This window comes from Castor canadensis, chromosome 8 (assembly GCF_047511655.1).
Source record: "Castor canadensis chromosome 8, mCasCan1.hap1v2, whole genome shotgun sequence".
Taxonomy (NCBI): Eukaryota; Metazoa; Chordata; class Mammalia; order Rodentia; family Castoridae; genus Castor; species Castor canadensis.
This window is the reverse complement of record NC_133393.1, coordinates 30,553,947-30,572,516: the sequence shown is the minus strand read 5'-3', so window position 1 is coordinate 30,572,516 and position 18,570 is coordinate 30,553,947. Positions and strand designations below refer to the sequence as shown.

Sequence of the window (18,570 nt, the reverse complement as noted above, 5' to 3'; positions counted from 1 at the left end):
GCTATAAATACACTCAGTAATGTTTAACATGACAGGGAAGCAATACTCCATTTGCTGTGACTGTATGCCGCTCTCTATGACTTTTGCCCTTAGGTAGACTGTCTTACTCAGGTCACTTGTTAGATCACTGTTCTGATTTTCCACACATTAGATGGAAACAGCAAGTAGATTATTCTATAGGTTTCACTAATAGTTTTGCATTTGCATGTTAGCTTTACTGGGATTGGGGAGAAGAAAGCTGTTCCTACTTTTTTGTATTTCTTGAAAATCTATACTTAGGGTAATAGTTTTGCCATAATGTTAACACCTATGAGTAAATATAAATTATTGAGCTTATTTTATAGAACCAGCTCAGAAAATTTCACTCCTATGAATTTTTTAGCACTTTTCTAATAAATAGGCCATTGATTATGTTTTAACAACTATTTTGATGAGTGAGTTCTGTTTTTATGTAAAGATTTTGCACTTAAATATTGCTTCTTGTGGGGTTGTGCTATTTTTCTCTTTTGAAGGGTACTTAAAATTAAAAGAAACCAGCACACAAGCTTTATGTACTGCAAGTTGAAGGGTGACCCCATTGCTTCAGAATTGGAGTCACTGCCAGCATTAATCTTCCCATAGAGGGCTCCTAAAGGCTATATTAGAGTTTTGATGTAATTCATACATTCTATGAATGAAAGCAAAACCCTGAAGAATTCCACTTTTGTGATTTTTTTTTCTCCCTGTTGTAGTTCCCTTGTGTTTCCTCACTAGTGAAAAATAAATTAAAAATTTTACAACAAACTCAAGAAGGTGGAAACCATGGAGTTGTTACTTGTGTTATAGGCAGGTACATGTGCCTCCATGCTCACCCAAGATGTCTAAGCCTGGCCAGGAAGGAAAATATTTTCCTACCTTATATTTGAACCCTCTTGGGAAGTCATTGGAGTACGTTATTTCTGGACACTGCATTACTGGCTGGCCTTTAGGTAGTGTATGAAGGTGGCCTTAGGTCTTCCCATCTCCACCTCCCTCCTCTTCCCTTCCATGGGAGTCTTCCTGCCACAAGGTAATCCTCTTAATGTAGTGCAGGGGAGGGAGTTCCTTTTTTATGACTCCTGCCTGATCCTTTCCTGCTTTGATTCCTGTTATGGAGTATGTCCAGTTTTCAATACCTCTCCTTATGTGGTCGTATTCAGATAGTAGACACTTCAAATATTCTTCCTTGAACAGAACAGCTACTCTAGCAGTACGACCTTAGGCAGATTTGTGATCTTTCTGGCCATGGTATGGGCTACTGGGCAAGGGCACCAAGTAGAAGCTTCATTTCTAGCATTGTCAGGTCTGCTGTGGACTGGGACATGGGCATCCAGGTGCAGGGTGCGAGTGCACCTGTAAGATCTTGCTGAGGGCTTTGAGTTTGAATCCCAGCCCTGTTCTCTGTGACCTTTGGCAGGTTCCTTGACCTTACTGAAATTTCAATACCTGTACCATCTGGGCTTTTATAGAGACTAATTACTATAGTATCAAACTCTCTTAGCATGGTCATTTACTGACATATGCTCAGTCAGGGGTAGAGAGAATGGTGGTTTTATTAAAATAGAGTTGGCTGTAGATTCCTCCTACCCTACTTTTCAAGATCCCAACATCATATCTGGACTGGAGGTGTGGCTCAAGTGGCAGAGCACCTGCTTTGCAAGCACAAAGGCCAGAGTTCAAACCCCAGCTCATCCAAAAAAACAAACAAAAAAGCCCAACATCATATCTATTCTGCCTGTTGTCAAACTTAAACTGCCAAATTCATTATCTATTTGGCTCTTACTACTTTTTTCACATTGCAAATATGTTGCTCACATTTTCAAGATTTTTTAAAGCCTTATGGTGTCAGTCTATTTCCATTTCTTTTATTATTATTTTTGTTATTTTAAAAAGTGTCTTACTATGTAGCCCAGGCTGGCCTTGAACTCGAGGTACTCCTGACTGTTTCATGAGTGCTGTGATTATAGGCATGTGTTAGCATGCCCCACAGAGATGATTTTCTAAATAGAAGTAAAATAGAAATTTGATTGAGCATCCTCGTCTGACACTCTTTCCACTTACATCATTTGGGCAGACCTTCCTTAGGAGTGTCATTTAATTTTCAAGCCACATGGTAAAGAGGCAGAAGGTTTCTTGTTACTTCTGAAGTTGATTTCCATTAACATCTTCAGTGTTCAGAGTGTAGCTTAATGTCTTTTAAAATGATTGCTGTTTTTTTAAACAAGCGTTTATGTCACAACATTTTGAGTATAGAATGTTCATTATCTAATAGCCTTCAACTTGTAGGACTTTCTAAATGACTAAGAACCATCCAATTAGAATATATTGCTTTTGGCTGGAGGCCAAGAATATCAGTTCATTCGGTTAGTGTACGATACTTGAAGAGGCCAAAGACCATAGGTTTAATTCCCAGGTAGACCAATTAGTGTAGATTTGTTCTACAACTACAGATTGAACTCCAAACCCTAGCTACCTATCTTTGAAATGCATGCTGTTGGCCACAGGGACCTTGGTCATACTGGTCTAGATCTTCAGAAGGCCATGGACCGCCCGCTGGGAGAAGAAGGCCAAATGCCACTGTTTGTAGGATAGGGTCAGGGCAGTCAGAAGAGTCAATCTCAAAAATGAATTCTGCAATAACTGTCGAGATAGGTATTGTTTTTGAGGAATGCTGAATAAGCATTGCAAAGTGACACATCAGAGTCCAGAACCTGGGAGAGTAGGTAATTCAGGTATTTAAATTCTGACCATGTACATAGAAGATTCTAGTGCAAAAGGGAAAAGTACCAAAAGGAATGAGTGTAGTCATGTGGCATAACTTCTACTGAAGTGCATAGTTAAGGAGAACCCACAGTATTGCATATGCTATGCATCAGGCACGGTGCTCAGCAGTCCATGTCTTTGTTTGACCTCATAATAATTTTATGCAGTAGTTGCTACAACTATGCCATTTTACAAAGTAAAATGAGGCACCAAGCTTTTTGGTATTTCCTACAGGTAATGCAGCTAGTTAAGTAGCTGAGCTGGAATTTAAATCAATGTAGTCTGATTCTACAGAGACCTGAGACTTGAAGAACATAAAGAAAGACAATGAAAGGGTTGTTAAAAGAAGTGTTTATAGCTGGATGTGGTTGTATACACTTGCAATCCCAGTACTCAGGAGGCTGAGGCAGAGGATAATGAGTTCAGGGCCAGCCTAAGCTATACATTGACAATAACAAATAGACAGCAACTAACCCCCAAACACCTAGAATGTTAAAAATGTGTTAGAAAAGTAATAAGAAGGACCTAGTTTTTCTAAATGAATTTAAGCCTTTTTTTGCCAGGGGGGGAATGGGGGCGGCAGTTGGAGGTGGGGAAGACAGAGTCTTACTATGTAGCTTAGGTTAGCATCAAACTCACTGTGTGGCCTAGGCTGGCCTAGAACTCCTGATCCTCCTGCCTCAATGTCAGGAATGCTGAAATTACAAAAGTTCTCCACTAGGTGCAGCTAATTTAAGCCTCTTAACAAGATTCCTTCCCAGGGTCCTGAGAACACTGTGGATGGATTGTTCATGATCTTTGAAAAGGAAGCACTGAGAACAGAAGTAATGCTGGAAAGGTGAACAAGGACAAACAAGCATCTTAGTAAGGAAAAGGTTGTGAAGCATTGCTTTCTTAAGTCTGATGTTGCAGTTAGTCTTTTCATCAGCTAATAAGTAGCCCAACTTTGGAAAATTTCAGGTGTAAGATGGGAAAGAATTTGGCATGGGGATATTTCAGACAAGATAGGAACATCTCTGAGTGATTAAGGATCATTAGGATGTCTTCTGAGAAAGCAATTTGTATTTATGAACTAGACCAGAGGTTTATTTGTATCTTTTCTTTCCCATCTGTGGAGAGGTCATTGAAATCTCATCTCTATATAGAGGAGCTCAGGTTCGCAGAGGATGAGAGAGTGACTTTCCCAAGGCTGCTCAGCTGTTTGGTGACCAAAGCAGACTAGCTGCTCATCTGGCCCCTTCCTGCTCTCCTCTTACTGTAGCCCAGTGTGGACTGGGTCACTGGAGTTTCTAGGAGACAGCACAGATTTGGGGTTGGACTGACCTGAGTTCAAATCCCAGCTCTACTACTTACTCTGTAGTCCTGATTACTTTAACTACTCAACAGAAAAAATGGGTTTAGCATATATTAAGGGCTAGATATCTATTCTTTCTTCTTTCTAGGTAGGCCTGGAATCTTCCTTCAGTCTACATAGTTCATTTTATTACTGGTAAGTTTTCCAGTTTCTCTCAACTCCTAGCAAAGAAATTTCATTTTTACCTTATTTTTCTCTGTGGATGATTTTATAAGGGCATTTCTTATATTTTTCTGTAGAAGTAAAAATGACAACATATAGGGCATTTGGGGGAAGGTGTTAACTATAGGACCTTCAGAATCGTTTTCCAGCTCTGAACTTAAGGGATTTAATTCTTTTTGAAAAAGGTACCTTCTAACTCTCTCCCTCCAGCTGTGCATGCAGTTTACTGGTTGCTGTGGTAACCATGCTCCAATAATCCTGTCAGGAAATATGATGTAACTATCTGCCTAATCTTATTTTCCAGACATAAAACAAGCACACAGCTTCCTTCTAAGAATCCTTCAAAGTGCCTGCCCTGCCCACTGATCCTTGTTGTTCTGATGTTTTATAAGATTGTGCTTGTAGAAAAATGCACCTCATTGGGTGTTTCCTTAACATTGAATGTTCGCACTATCCAGTGGCCAGGTTCATTTGGGAGTTGATAAAATTGAAATTTTGGAGAATTTGAATTACGATTTAAAAAAATGGTAGAACAGCGGAGCTAGGGATGCGGTTTTTACTTATTTTTTGTATTAGACTACTAGAGATTAAACCTAGCATAAGACCTGGTGCTTGCTAGGGAAACACTATCACTTTAGCTATGCCCCAGCCTTCTTTTGTTTTTACTTTGTTTTTGAGGTAGGGTCTTCTTAACTTTGCCTGGGCTGGCTTCAAACTCATGATCCTCCAGTCTCTACCTCCCAAATAGTAGGATTACTGGCATACATCACCACGCCTGGTTAATAGGGATTTAAATTTCTTTTGGATAGAAGGAACCTAAGGTAATTCTTGAAAATTTGCCACAAGTCAGTATTTCTTCCTTTTTATTTTTGAAGAGACTAATTTTACAAAAAGTCCCTTTGCTGCTCCATGCACAAGGAGTGTGTCTCAGTCCTGTCTTCGGTCACCTTCCTTACTTCCTCTGCAGTGGTCTAATGGGATCCCCAGTGCTCTGCCCTTGACAAGACTCTTCTGCACTCCCAGCCCTTCCACTAATATCTGCATTGACCCTTAGAAGCAATCTTACCACACTTCTTGTTCCTGTCTATGGGAGTCACCCCTCATCCCTGCATCCTAATCCTCCTTTGCCTCTTTATTTCAGCTCCTTCAATCCTGTCCTCTGGACTTTTTGAATCCCTCACTGTGTGCTCTGAGCCCCCACCGTCAGTTGTCAGCAAGCCCCCTGTTTCACATTCATGCCTGGAGCACCCCCTCACCTTCCTGCCTGTTGGACACTCACGTTTCCCCTGAGTGCTTCTCCTGCAGCCTATCAGGTGGTCAGTTTGCTGTCATTTTACCCTTGATCAGTGATTAGGGTGGGGTAGTGTCCTCAGGGCAGTTCCATAATATCAATTCTCCCCCAGCCCCCTCTGCTCTGAATCTCAGGTCTATGGTTGGTTCTCAAACATCTTTGTTACAGACCTCTGCTCCTCCACACAGTCACTTTCTTCATTCATTAAAGATTTTTGTTCCTGGACAGAGTCTCTTTCTCTTTCCAACAGTACATCTGAGTTTTCCTGGATTTTATTTATTTTTTAGTGTTACTGGGGCTTGAACTCAGAGCCTCATGATTTTCCTGGATTTTATTGTTCATGTTTATTCCATCCCATGGTTATCCCTTGAGCCCATGATTACCAGTAATCCCAGTGACTCCTTTGCTCACTTTGAAACATACCAGTCTGACCTGCCTCTCTTCTCCTCTGCTTGCCTTGGGGTGCTACCTCCACCCTTGACAGAACTTGTACCCACCAGGGCTTTCACTTCATCGAATCTATCACCCCTCCATGGCTCCACCTTCACCCACATCCTCATTCTCTCCTTTTCCAGCTTGAAGTCCACGGTCAGCTGCTATTATAATCACCATGGTACGTATCCTCGTCACTGCGCTCCTCACACTGTTATTCTCTCTTGATTGAACTATAGTTCTGGTTAGATTACTCTCTCTTTCTCCCCATCTCTTCTGTACTTGTTACTCATGAGGCTGAATGTGCCATCACCATATTGATTCTTTCCCTTTAACTTGATCACAGAGTTGAAGTGGGCCTTGTGGCTGCCTGGCAGTCATACTGTGTTTCTTCTATCCACTCATTCTCACTCTTGAACAGCTATTGCATATTTTCTATTTGTTCTTCAAACATCCAGAGACTACTTCTCTTTGCTGCTTTCCATTTATTTATTTGTTTGTTTGTCACTGAAAACCAGAAGTAAGCAGAAGAAAACTTCTACTCATTCTCACTACCACACCTACCACCTGACTGTATCAGTGCCCAAGCTCCTGGTGCCTTGGGGACAGCATCCCATCCCCATATACCTCAAAGTCATGGCTGCATGACAGTTCACCTCTCTTTCCTATGTTGTTAGTTTTCTTCTCTCTACTGAATTCCCTCTGGTACACAGTTATTATTTCTCCCATTAAATGAAAGCGTTCTCTCTTGGCTCTGAGTTCCCCTCCAGCTACTAGCCAGTTTCTTTTCTTCCTCTTAAAACTGATCATTTGGAGGAGTCATCTGTATTTACTTCACTTGGTATCTCCCTCCCATCCTGCCCTGAGCCCTGCAGCAGGGTATGCGAGCTCACTCACTCCACTGTCACTGCTTTCATCAGGACGTTGATGACATTTCTCTGCTGAAGCCTGTGGTCAGGTCCCTGTCTCCTGTTACTTTATTTGCAATATTTAACACAATCGATTATTCTCCACCAAATACATACTTCATTTGACTACCTGGTTATGCCCCTTCTGATCTTTCTTAGGCTCCTTTGCTGGTCCTCATCTCCCCCACCCTCTAAATGAAGTACGACAGATTACTTATTCACCTTTATTACCGGCAGTTACTTTAAAAATATTTAATTTTTTTGATGGTGATACTTGGGTTTGAACTCAAGGCCTTGTGCTTGCCAGATAGACATTGCCACTTGAGCTCTGTAGTCACTCTTCAGATATCATCTATATGATGAAAACTTGTACATTTCTACTTGCAGGCTGGGTCTCCCCACTGAACTCCAGACCACCTGCTGGATATCTCTACTGGGTTGTATCTAATGGACATTTCAAACATAACATAGCCAAAAGGAAAATCCTTACTTTCCACTCACCTCCAATCTGTTAACCCCACGGTCTTTCTACTTCAGCAAACAGCATCCCATTCTTCTACCTACTTAGGAGAAGACAGTTGGAGTCATTCTTGATATGTCTTTCTCACATACCCTATCAGCAAATGGTTTAGGTTCTGCTTTTTAGAATATATTCAGAGACTGTTTCTTATTACCTTTGCCGCTATCACCAAGATACAAGCTACCATAATTTTTTAGCTGTAGTAGTGGTGTATCCTGCTAACTGGGTCTGCTTCCTGCCTTATCCCCTTGAATTTGTTATCAGAGGGACTCAGTTTGCACACTCCTCTTCCCATCTAAGAGTAAAAGCCAACATTATTAATGTGACTCATAAAGTATTGTGTGATGTAGTCCTCTAGTACTGTTTTCTTATGTCCCTCCCCTATGCTTTCTCCATTTCATCCACTCTCTTCACTGTTAATTGAACAGCCAAGGCCTTCTTCCACCTCAGAGCTGTTGCACTTGCTCTTCCCTCTGCTTGGAATTCCCTGCCTCTTCTTGGCATTTCTCCATGTTGCTGGCTCCCTCGTTTCCTTCAGGTCTTTCCTTAAGTGTCACTTTTCAGTGAGGGCTTCCCCAAACACTGACATCTTTCTGATACTTTCTGTCTCTCTTGTATGCTTTATTATTCCTTAGTATTTAGTATTACTCAACAGTACAATTTTTTCTTTTAAACTCATTCCTTATCTGGTCTCTCTTTTACTACAAGGCCAGGACCTTTGTTTTGCTCACTGCTTATCCCCAGGGCCTAGGGCATAGCTCATACGAATAAACTCTCATAAATATTTGTTAAAGAGACAAAATGACTGTTCTCTTGCTCTGGGCATTCTTTTGGGTTAAAGTCATTGTAAATCTGCTTGCCACAAAACACTAATAAAGCTAATTATTTCATTTCATGTTTTCTCTAAAAGTATATTTACTGTGTGTCAGACTGATGGAAGACCATAATAACAGGGATGGCAGACAGAATGCAGACAGAAAAGAGTTCCTCCTGCTTTTCATGCTGTTTCTTCTAAGGGAGAACCATTCACGGTGCAGCTCTTTCTACATACATTTGGAAATTTGTCAGCTTGTTTATTTATATCTATCATGCTTTATTATAAAAGCAAAAAAAGATTAAGGGATCTGATTGGAAATGTGGTGATGTCAGGATGTTGGGACTTAACATGCTATTTCCCATGCTGGGTGATTCGACTAGGCTGTACATTATTTATGCCAATAAAGTCATCTCCAGGAGGCACTGATATCTGCCTGTCATGCAGTTTGCACTAGTCCGTGCCAATGCTTTGGTATTTATTATTTCAGTTCTGCCTCTCTTGTTTGGGTAATAATGTCTCCAGCCCTCCAATATAAATTAATTTATATGCTAAAGCAAAAGGCAATTGAGTGGCAACTTTGTTCAATCCAAGTCAAATTAATCATAAATACCTAAGTGTAACCATTTGACATTTTATTAAAAGTCCACTGATTCCATGTCCAACTGGCTATTGTAAACTGTGTGGCAAAGGACAGAACATTTTGGTTTCTCTTAGTCTTTTCTGAAATCTTTTAGTCTCATAATCTACCCAAGGGGAGATGATTCAAGGCAATTCATGTTTTCACTTGCTAGCAACTTTGTGAAAACATTTTGTTAAAAAAATTAACATACTAGGGGCTGGAGGAGTGGCTCAAATGGTAGAGCACCTGCCTAGCAAGTATGAGGGCCTGAGTTCAAGCCCTAGTAATACCAAAAAATTAACAATACCATACTATAAATTAACATTTTTGGGTGGGTTATGGGTTTTATGAGTACTTGAAGAATTTTGTTTGTAAATTATTTTAGATTCCATGTGCCTTTCACCTTGCTTTTCCTGATATTAACATCTTATTTAACTGGCAAATTGACCAAAATCAAGAAATTAATATTGACATAATTCTCAATCAAATTACAGACTTTATTTGGAGTTTTCCTAATTTTCCTGCTAATATCCTTTTTCAGTTCTAGGTTCCAATCCAGGATAGCATGTTTTCTTTGGTCATTTATTTCCCAGTAGCTCATCTCACATTTTTCATGGGTGTAGAAAGGTGCTTATATTAATGCTGTAGTGAAGTCATGAGACTGTCAGGTTTAAAACAGGTGGAATGTTTGGGACTAGGAGATACCTGATTCAGGGGCTACAAACAGGTGGCCCTATGGGATGAATTTGGCTCATATGACACTGGAAGTATGATTTGAATTCATTGCCAAAATTTAGTGATTTTTCCAGAAAAATCAGCTCTTTGGCTTCTCCTTGAGAAATAGGTAGTTCCTGCTGCTCTAGGTCTATGTTCACTTATGGGGACAATCACTTGGCTCTGAGAGGGCTCCCTCTCAGAGTGTGTTGCAGATGTTAACCATTCTGTGTTTTAACAAAAACCAGCCCCATCATTTTATATAGGAAGATGCTCCAGGAGACCCCCACAGCTGTAGAAAGTTGTTCACCTGACTGGGTTTTCCCTACTCCTCTTGGTTTCAGAGACAGCACAAAGGTTTGGCTCCTAGGGCGGGTGGCAATGATGACTTCTGGGAAGGATGCAGTATGGATGATCCTCCACCGGTGATGGAGTTGCATTCCAATAAACTCATCATATGCTGAAAATGTTGCAAATTGAAAATGCACTTAAGATACGTGGTCTGCTGAACCTGCTAGCTTAGCAACATGGCACGCCATAGAATGTGTTGCTTCACCCCATGATTGTGTGGCAGACGGGGTGCTGGGGTCTGCTGCTGCTACATAGTATCAAAGAGAGTATCACCCTGCATATTTATTATGCAGATCATGCTTAAAAATTAAGTCAGTTCTACTGAGTATATGTTGCTTTCACACTGAAAAGTAGAAAAATCTTATAAATTGAATTTTGTAAATTAGGGACCCTCTTTATAAACTCCTTCAACTTCCTTCAAGGTCTAGGACTACACTCGTTCTCCATGCATCTTTGCTGTGTACCTCAAATACTAAAACTGTGCCCTAACGCTGCATTTGCTTTATAGCCACTGCCTGTTTAGTTGCATATGGTTATCTAAAATATTAGGAGTTACTAACAGTTAAAAAGCAGGCTATGAACTTGAAAATCCAGACTTGTGACTTCTTTTGAGAAATTAGTTGACCTGGCAGCCCTGGGACCACGTTCCCACCTAGCATGATCTTCTAGGCTGGGGTCAGGCCGCCCCCACTGCTGGGCACATGCTCACCTGGCCCCATATTTCCTCTGAGGGGCCTGTCCCAGTCCCTGTGGGCTCTTGAGATTGCAGTGTTTGCCTGAGGTTATTAGGTTGGAAGCCAGAGTAATCCCAGTAGTTTCCTTTGTGTGTTTCTTGACTGTAGTTATTCTTGACAAGGAGTTATTGAAGTAACTCCTTCAAATTCTTGAGATGAAAGAGACTTTGGGACCAAGATATTTGTGATAGGATCCAAGATAAGGTATGTGGAAAGTCAGCTGTGTAACTTTGTTTCTGTGTCCCTATTGTCTCCCTGCAGATGTGCTGTCAGTTCCCTTTATGTAACCTACAGTTTAATGACAGACAGATATTGGCTTAGAGTGTTCACCTTTCAGGGGCATTTTTGTTTGAACATAACTCAAAGTACTATAATGAAAAAATTAAGTGGAAGCTACAGTGGTGGAATTTCAGATATTCACTGTTAGTATCCCTGTAATTTCATTCCCAGGGCAGATAAGTATAGAAAAAAGAGTAGGTCATCCCCTTTTTGGATCACTATAAAAATGTGGGGCAAGTTATTAAAAATCTAATCATTAAAATTTGGCAACTAATTCAAACACATTTCCAACCCTGTGTAAGCCAAGTTCAGGCCATAGGGTGACCTCTCTCTATCCCTACCATTCTACCTGCCTTAAACCTGGACAGTCTCACAACTTTACACAGCATTAGAATTGCAGAATTCAAAGTTAATGCTGTATATGTGTGACTCTCAGGATCTAAAGCTTTGAGGCCCTCTGTGGTAGCTGCTAGTCACACATAGCTAGTGAGCACATGGAAATGTGCTGGTCTGGATTGAGGCACGCTGTACGTCTAGAATACATACCAGATTACAAAGACTTACTGTGAAAGAAGGGATGCGAAATGTGTCATTAATCATTTTTATGTTGATTATGTGTCAACTGATGTTTTAGATACACGAGGTTAAATAAAATTTTATTAAAGTTAATTTCATCTTTTACTCTTTTATGTGGCTACAAGAAAATCCAGACTCTCATATCCAGGGTGTATTCTGTTTCTGTTAGACCACACTGCTCCAAATTCTGTGAGAAAGGGTGAACAGCCTATTTTGCAGACCTTGGTAAAGTACAGAGGTCAAATATGGATGAACTGAAAAGGGGAAATTGTTTTCACAATTCTGGGCTTTCATAAAGTTTGTACATCACTGCTCACTTTAGTGATTTGGGGTTATTTAGATGGATTCAAAGTTTCCTTTTCACTTTTTCAGTAGTGTTTATGGTGTGCACTGTTACACATTGGTTAAGGGAAAACAATGTGAAGTCAGACAGCTGCTAGTTGGAATTCCAGCTCAGATAATTGACCTTAGTTCAATTATTTTAACCTCCTCGAGTCTCATTGTCTTCCCTTTTAAATAAAGGGTAGTTGTGATTCACCCTATTGTGTGAAGATTAAGGAAAATAATGTGCTCAGTGTGATATTAAGGAATAAGTATTAATACAGTAAATTATATTTTTATTTAATTACCATTCCTGGTAGTATTAAAAAACTTCTTATTTATCAGTTCTCAGTGTTAGGAATGTCTTCCCCTTTTGCTCCCTTTTGCCAATGTGGTATGATACTGGATCTATTAGAAAACATATAAGTGGATTTTTTTTTTCTATTTACTACATTCATGGCATGGGTTATTATTATAAGTGTATCAGTCTCTTCTGTTGATGTTCAGTATTAATTGAAACTGAGCAGTGGACTAAATGTTTAAGAAAATATTGGGCACTTTGAATTTTTACAAAAGGTGAAAGCATAGATATCAGATACACTGAATATATTTGCTGGGTGCTGGTGACTGGTGCCTATAATCCTAGCTCCTTGGGAGGCTGAGATTGGGAGGATTGTGGTGAGGCCACTCTGGGCAAATACTTCGCTAGACCCCCATCTCCAAATTTACTAGAGCAAAATAGACTGCAGTTGTGACACAAGTGGTACAGTGCCTGCTTTATAAGCATGAAGCCCTGAGTTCAAACCCCAGTCCCACTCCCCCCAAAATATATATACATGTATCCATAAATTATACATAATACATGCATAAATGAATACATATATACATAAATATAAATAACTCCAGCAAACAGGAGCTGGACAAATGAGGAATGGCCCAGTTACTACAGTCCCATGACAAGCACTGACTCTCCTCACTCTTTCCCTTTGTGGTTTTCAGGTACACATAGGTACTTTTTTCAGGCAAGGTCAAACTTTTGTTATGTGTCTTCAAACTTCAGTCTTTACACTTTTATCATATGCTGTAGAATTTAAGACTTTGAGCAAAAGTGTGTGTATGACCCTAGAGAATATCTGTATGTGTTAATGATTAGAGAAGCGCTGACTAGAAAACAGGGTCCCAGAAAGAACTGGTAGTTTTATGTGGCCTTTATCGCTTCTCCATGGTCATAAAAGACTTGGGACCCAGGAGCTGGGAGCTAGGAATCCAGATAGTCCATTGGTGACCTGCTCACAAATATACGGCACAAGTTGCTTTAATTTTACCTATTTTTTTGTATCTATTAAAGATATGACATCACTCATTCTCTGGACCAGATCGTGTCTCTTGTGTTTCCAAAAGGCACATCTTTTCACAAGTAGACACAATAAATGATTGTTAGAACTCTTCCTCACTAGAGTGGGTCTCTACTACCTATGGGTGGTCTTGTTCTGTCCAAACAATCAAAAGGTACATACAGAAATGCTTAATGAGGTAAATTCCTTTATCACAGGCAAAGTATTATTCCTAGTTCACTTGAAATCATCCAGATTCCACCCAAGTCCTCCTACCATTATCTCTTGATAGAGGTGGAAATTACTTGTGTGTGGCTCTTTCTGTTGCCTGACTGGATCTGAGCTGGTATCTATCTCACAGCTGTCTTGAGCCTGGCTTTACCCAATGACAGGTTCTAGCTGTCCTGGTCAGGATGTGACAGGACAGGTTGTCAGGATATGACAGCTACCCTCTAGCAGGAATCCTGTTTCTGGATCTCTGACTTCTCTTCCTGAATTATTACTATATTAAGTAACATAACTAATAATAGAAGCTGATTGCATACGATGTGCCAGATATTCTTATAATTGATTTGCTGTTATTTGAACTTTTTAATACCCCTAGGACATAAATGTTGTCATACCCATTATCCAGATGATAAAACTGAGACGAAGAGAGGGTCATTGCCTTGCCCAAGGTCTCAGGCGTGAGTTGGTGAAAACCTAGGTCTAGAGTCAAGATCCTGAGCTTTAGCTGCTCACTTTCTGGTCTTTGTTTATGTTGTTTTCCGTCTGTCCTGCTACCTGTCTAAATATCTCCTATCTTCAAGCAATTTCTACTCTGAAGTGACATTTTCATTAAGGACTCCAGGCTATATTCTTAGGTGTTTTTTATCCTTCTGATTTGAACCAATTGAAGGATGCCTTGCTTGTCACTAGGGTTTGTAGTTCTTTCAGATGCATGTTTTCCAGATTGTTTCTTATATAGTAATTTTGATTTTCCAAACTATTGTCAGTATTTCCAAGGTGGCGGCACTTAGTGTATCTCTCTTACGTTTTCCAAAATGCTTAGCATAATAGTAGTGAGTGAGCTCATTAAAATGGGTATAGAGAATTTTTTATTTATTAAAGAAAATTTTTATTTTTGGAAATTTGTTGCAGACCCTGTTAGTTGGCTAGCCCTACCACACTCATTCACCACACTCTTTATCTTAGTTTATGGAATGGGGACTAGTCTAAGAGTGGCGCTCAAGTAGGGGCAGTTTTGTCCTGCATGGGCCATGTGTCAAAGCCTGGAGACATTTTTGATTGTCATAATTGGGTTTGAGATGCACAGATAAAAGAATTATCTGGTCACAAATGTCAATAGTGTTGAGGCTGAGAAATTCTGGTCTACCCATGTGTCAGGTTCTGGCCAATTAAATATCAGTGGCAGTCTGCTGCAGCTTTCTAGAAAATTTGTGCTTTTCTAAGATAGAGCTGCCCCTTCCTGTTTTTCAGCTCCTCCTGCCTTCAGTATGGACTCCAGCCTAAAGATAAGATATATATCTTGTGACCAGTGGTAACACATTTGAAGATTAAAGTCAGCATGCCAAGGATGGTGGAGTGAAAGATACATAGATTTTTGTTTTCTCTTATTTGAAGCTAAAATACTCCTAACTACCATATCATGGAAATGTGAGTTGGGAAGGACCTATATTCCAGTGTCTCACCTACTCAAGGATGTCTACTCCGATAATTTCTGATGACACAATCCATTGCTTGGGGGGAGGGGAGTCTAATGTTGCCACAGATCTGAGGTCATTCAAAAACCATTCACACATCCTCCCTTACAGTGCATGAAATTTGACCCCCTGAATCTTCTGCTCATGTGCTTCAATTATGCTCACTTGGGATTCACCTGACAGCCTCTTGCAGTGGTCAGTGGAAAGTCATCCTGATCAAGTTGGCCAGTTTGCAAACTGTAACGATATATATTTAGAACAAAACACCATCATCTGGGACAGGTCTCAGAGCTAGAGTCCAAAGGCAGAGTCATCAGCAAGAACAGAGCCTGTCACCTCTGGGACCCCCCAACACTTTGGTTTCCTTCCTAGGACCTTAGAATCAACATAGATAATCCTAAATGCTTCTGATGTTGTGACCATAGGAGTGAGCTGAGGAAGGAACTTCCAGTGGCTTGACTACCCTTAGGCTCTCCCTGGTGTGTTGGACAAGATGCCAGTATTACTGCCTTCCCATTGATTGCATTTGTGGTCAATCTAGTCTACAAATAAGTGTCTCAAGTTGTTTTGGAGTAAGTGCCCAAGACCTGTTATCATGACTTGCTGCAGTATGGGAGGCTGCTGATACTGACATCCTTTTTTTTTTTTTTTTGAATAAAAAATTGTGTCAAAAGCACATACAATTCACCATCTGTATTAGTTAGCTTTCACATAACTATGACCAAAATACCCAATATAAACAACCTAAGGGAGGAAGGAAATATTTTGGCTCATAGCTTCAGATAGTTCAGTCCATGGTTGCTTGGACCAGGTGCTTGGGTAGGCCATCATGGTGACAGGGTCATGTGGCAGAGAAGTTCTTCACAGGAAGCAGAGAGTGAGGAAGAGATGGGGGACTAGGTATAACCTTCAAAGGCATACTTCCTCCAGCGAGGCCCCACCTCCTCAAGTTTATAAATTTCCCAAATAATGCCACCAACTGGGCACCAAGCATTCAACACACAGCCTATGGGGGACATTTCATATTCAAACCATAATGCCATCTTAACTGTTTCATTTATTTACTTATTTTTTCCAATGCTGTGTATCAAACCCAAGGTTTTGTACAAAGCACACTTTACTACTGAGCTACATTTTCAAGTCCATAACTACTTTTAATCACACAGTTCAGCAGTATTAAGTATATTCACACTGCTATCTGATTTTAGCAAGGAGTGGGGAGCCAGGTCTTTATAATATACTTGTTCATTCACTGCTTGCCTTGCTTACTCCCTCCCACAAAATGCTCCAATTTGGTACAGGAAAGAGGTCATATTAGCCAACTTTCTTCTCTCTAACACTGTGAGCCAACTATTCAGTGAGTTTTCTCCTGTTGAATCACAATTCCTTGTACAAGCTCATTAGGTGGGATTCTAAGTAAAGGTGAGTTTGTAAAAACAGAGATTTGTTTTAAAGAGAGAATTTCAGGGAGGGGGACACCAGGATTCTTGATTGATAGGGTATAAGCCTCATCAGAGAAGTCAGCTAAAAATATTCTTTCCATTTTGCACAAAGTCCCAGTTGCAAAGATGTATGGGGTGTTTTTCATGGCAACTGTTAATATTCCAAACGTTCCCTATGGTGGCTTCCTTAGTTCTCTGCTTCTTGCAGTCACGTCCTTATCTTGCTAGAGCTGAATCATGGATGCTGGATGCTGTTTAGTTTTGAGCTAATTGGGCTTTTTGCTGCTAGTCTTGTGTAGTTTCTTGAATTCATGAATTAGTTATTAAGTTGTGTCACCAGGCAGGCACCCTGGCAGTCTCTGGTCTTTCTAGTTGACCTTTTGGAAGGATGCTTTTGTGCAAGCTTCAGTGGGAAAATAGAATCCTTTTTCAGGACTCTAACTGCATCCTTTACTTCCAACTCTTACCTTAGCAGGTGGGTTGGGGCCTTTCTTCAGATTGGCTAATTTCAGTAGAGTTTTCTGTCAGGGTGGGATAGACACTGTGTTTTGAGAGTAACATATTAGTTTTGTAGCAGTTCATAAGGGGTAGAGGAAAGTCAGTTATTTGGGGTCCCCCCAGGGGAAGTCACCTCTAGAATGAAGTAAATTAGATTGGGTAGTTGGGATTTCCTAGTGGGGATGGTAGTTTTCAAATTCTCTCCTTCCCTCTCTCTTTCCCTCTGTCCTCCCTCCTTCTCTCTGTCTTTCCTTTTGAAAGTAATACCAAGCACAAAAACTCATAGTCTAAAACACATAAATATCTGTGGTGGTGTTACTCTAAATATTTTGTAAGCCTTGAGAAGCTGTTGTTTACTGTCTGTAACGGGTTAGGGGCAAATTCATAGTTTCAGGATTTGAGCAATTCTGTTGTCAGTGACACAAGAGACTTGGACTGCTTTCTAAAGATGAACCTTTCTGACAGGTAGGTGGTAATGAAGTAAAGGGAAACCTGTTCTAGCTTTGCACACTAAGGATGGTCTCAGTGCGGCAGGCACATACATTGTGATGGTATACTTAAGTTTGCTTCACATTTCTAGGGTGTGATCATCTCAGCGTTTGAAATCATATCCTTTATGGTTTTATGTTGGTTTAACTAAGCTAGTTATTAGCTTTTAGTGTGAAATCATGGGCTGACTTGTCTTTTCTGCTGAGTTTGTATAGCAGAAGTGCCTTATGTGCATTTAAAGAGACCTTTTTCATTATAAAAATTAATATAAGTTAAAAGAAAAACTTAGCCAATCTAATTTATGGACCAACTGTTTCTCAACTAAATTGTGAGCACAATTTGTATCAAGTCTTGGCTGTTATCTTAAAAACATCAGCAGATAGTATTTTTTTTCTTTCTTTTTTTTTTTTCCTTAAGGATTGAATTTAGAGCCTCATGCATGCTGGGCAAGTGGTCTACTACTCAGCTATATCTCCCTTCAATAATGTTATTTTTGCCTGTGAATTTTCCTCCATGGGATAAAAGATGGATTTCATTTCTTCTCTGTCTCTCTCCTAGAGTTTGAACTCAGGGCTTTGTGCTTGCTAGTCAGGCGTTCTACCACTTGAGCCATGCCTCCACCCTAGATTTCATTTCTAATCAAAGCATTGTTATTGTCTTTGTTTCTTGTCATGTTAGATAGGCAGTAAAAAAGAAGTGGATGTATGGCTTATTTTATTATTTTAATGTGATGTGTAAAAATTTTATAGGATTTTTTTGGGGATTAGATTGCATACTACCAATAACGAAGAGTTAAAATTAGAAAATGAATCGATCAAATAGAATGTTACCTTCTGTGGTGTGTATGTGTTCTCCCCAAAATTCAGGTGTTGCCAGTGTGATAGTGTTGAGAGACAGGGTCTGGTGACTAGGCTACAAGTACTCCTCCCTCGTTAATGGGATCAAGACTTTCATAAAAGAAGCTTTTGTCTAGTTTGCTATTTCACTCTTTCTTGTCCTTTTACTTTTTGGGGGGGATGGGTAATGGGGTTTGAACTCAGGGCCTACACCTTGAGCCACTCCACCAGTTCTGTTTTGTGATGGGTTTTTTTGAGGTAGAGTCTCATGAACTATTTGCCCAGGGCTGGCAATCTTCCTGATCTCTGCCTCCTGAGTAGCTAGGATTACAGGCGTGAGTCACTGGCCCACTGGGTGCCCTTTCACTTTTTGCCATGTGAGGATACAAGAGGGCCCTCTCTATACCAT

The 18,570-nt window shown here is 40.2% G+C and overlaps 2 protein-coding genes across 13 annotated transcripts in view; one reads left to right on the top strand and one right to left on the bottom strand.

The window, feature by feature from the left end:
* Carmil1 (capping protein regulator and myosin 1 linker 1) overlaps positions 1 to 18,570 on the top strand; it is a 325,017-nt gene that overhangs the window by 53,161 nt on the left and 253,286 nt on the right. The gene's annotated exons all lie outside the window — the stretch shown is intronic.
* LOC109687273 (cytidine monophosphate-N-acetylneuraminic acid hydroxylase) overlaps positions 1 to 18,570 on the bottom strand; it is a 300,528-nt gene that overhangs the window by 248,946 nt on the left and 33,012 nt on the right. For 2 of the 7 annotated variants that reach the window (XM_074082744.1, XM_074082757.1), the window contains exon 3: positions 7,430 to 7,491. The exons of the other annotated variants lie outside the window; for them this stretch is intronic. The gene's annotated coding sequence lies outside the window, so the exon portion shown is untranslated. The remainder of the gene's footprint in view (positions 1 to 7,429; positions 7,492 to 18,570) is intronic. 7 annotated transcript variants of the gene reach the window in all.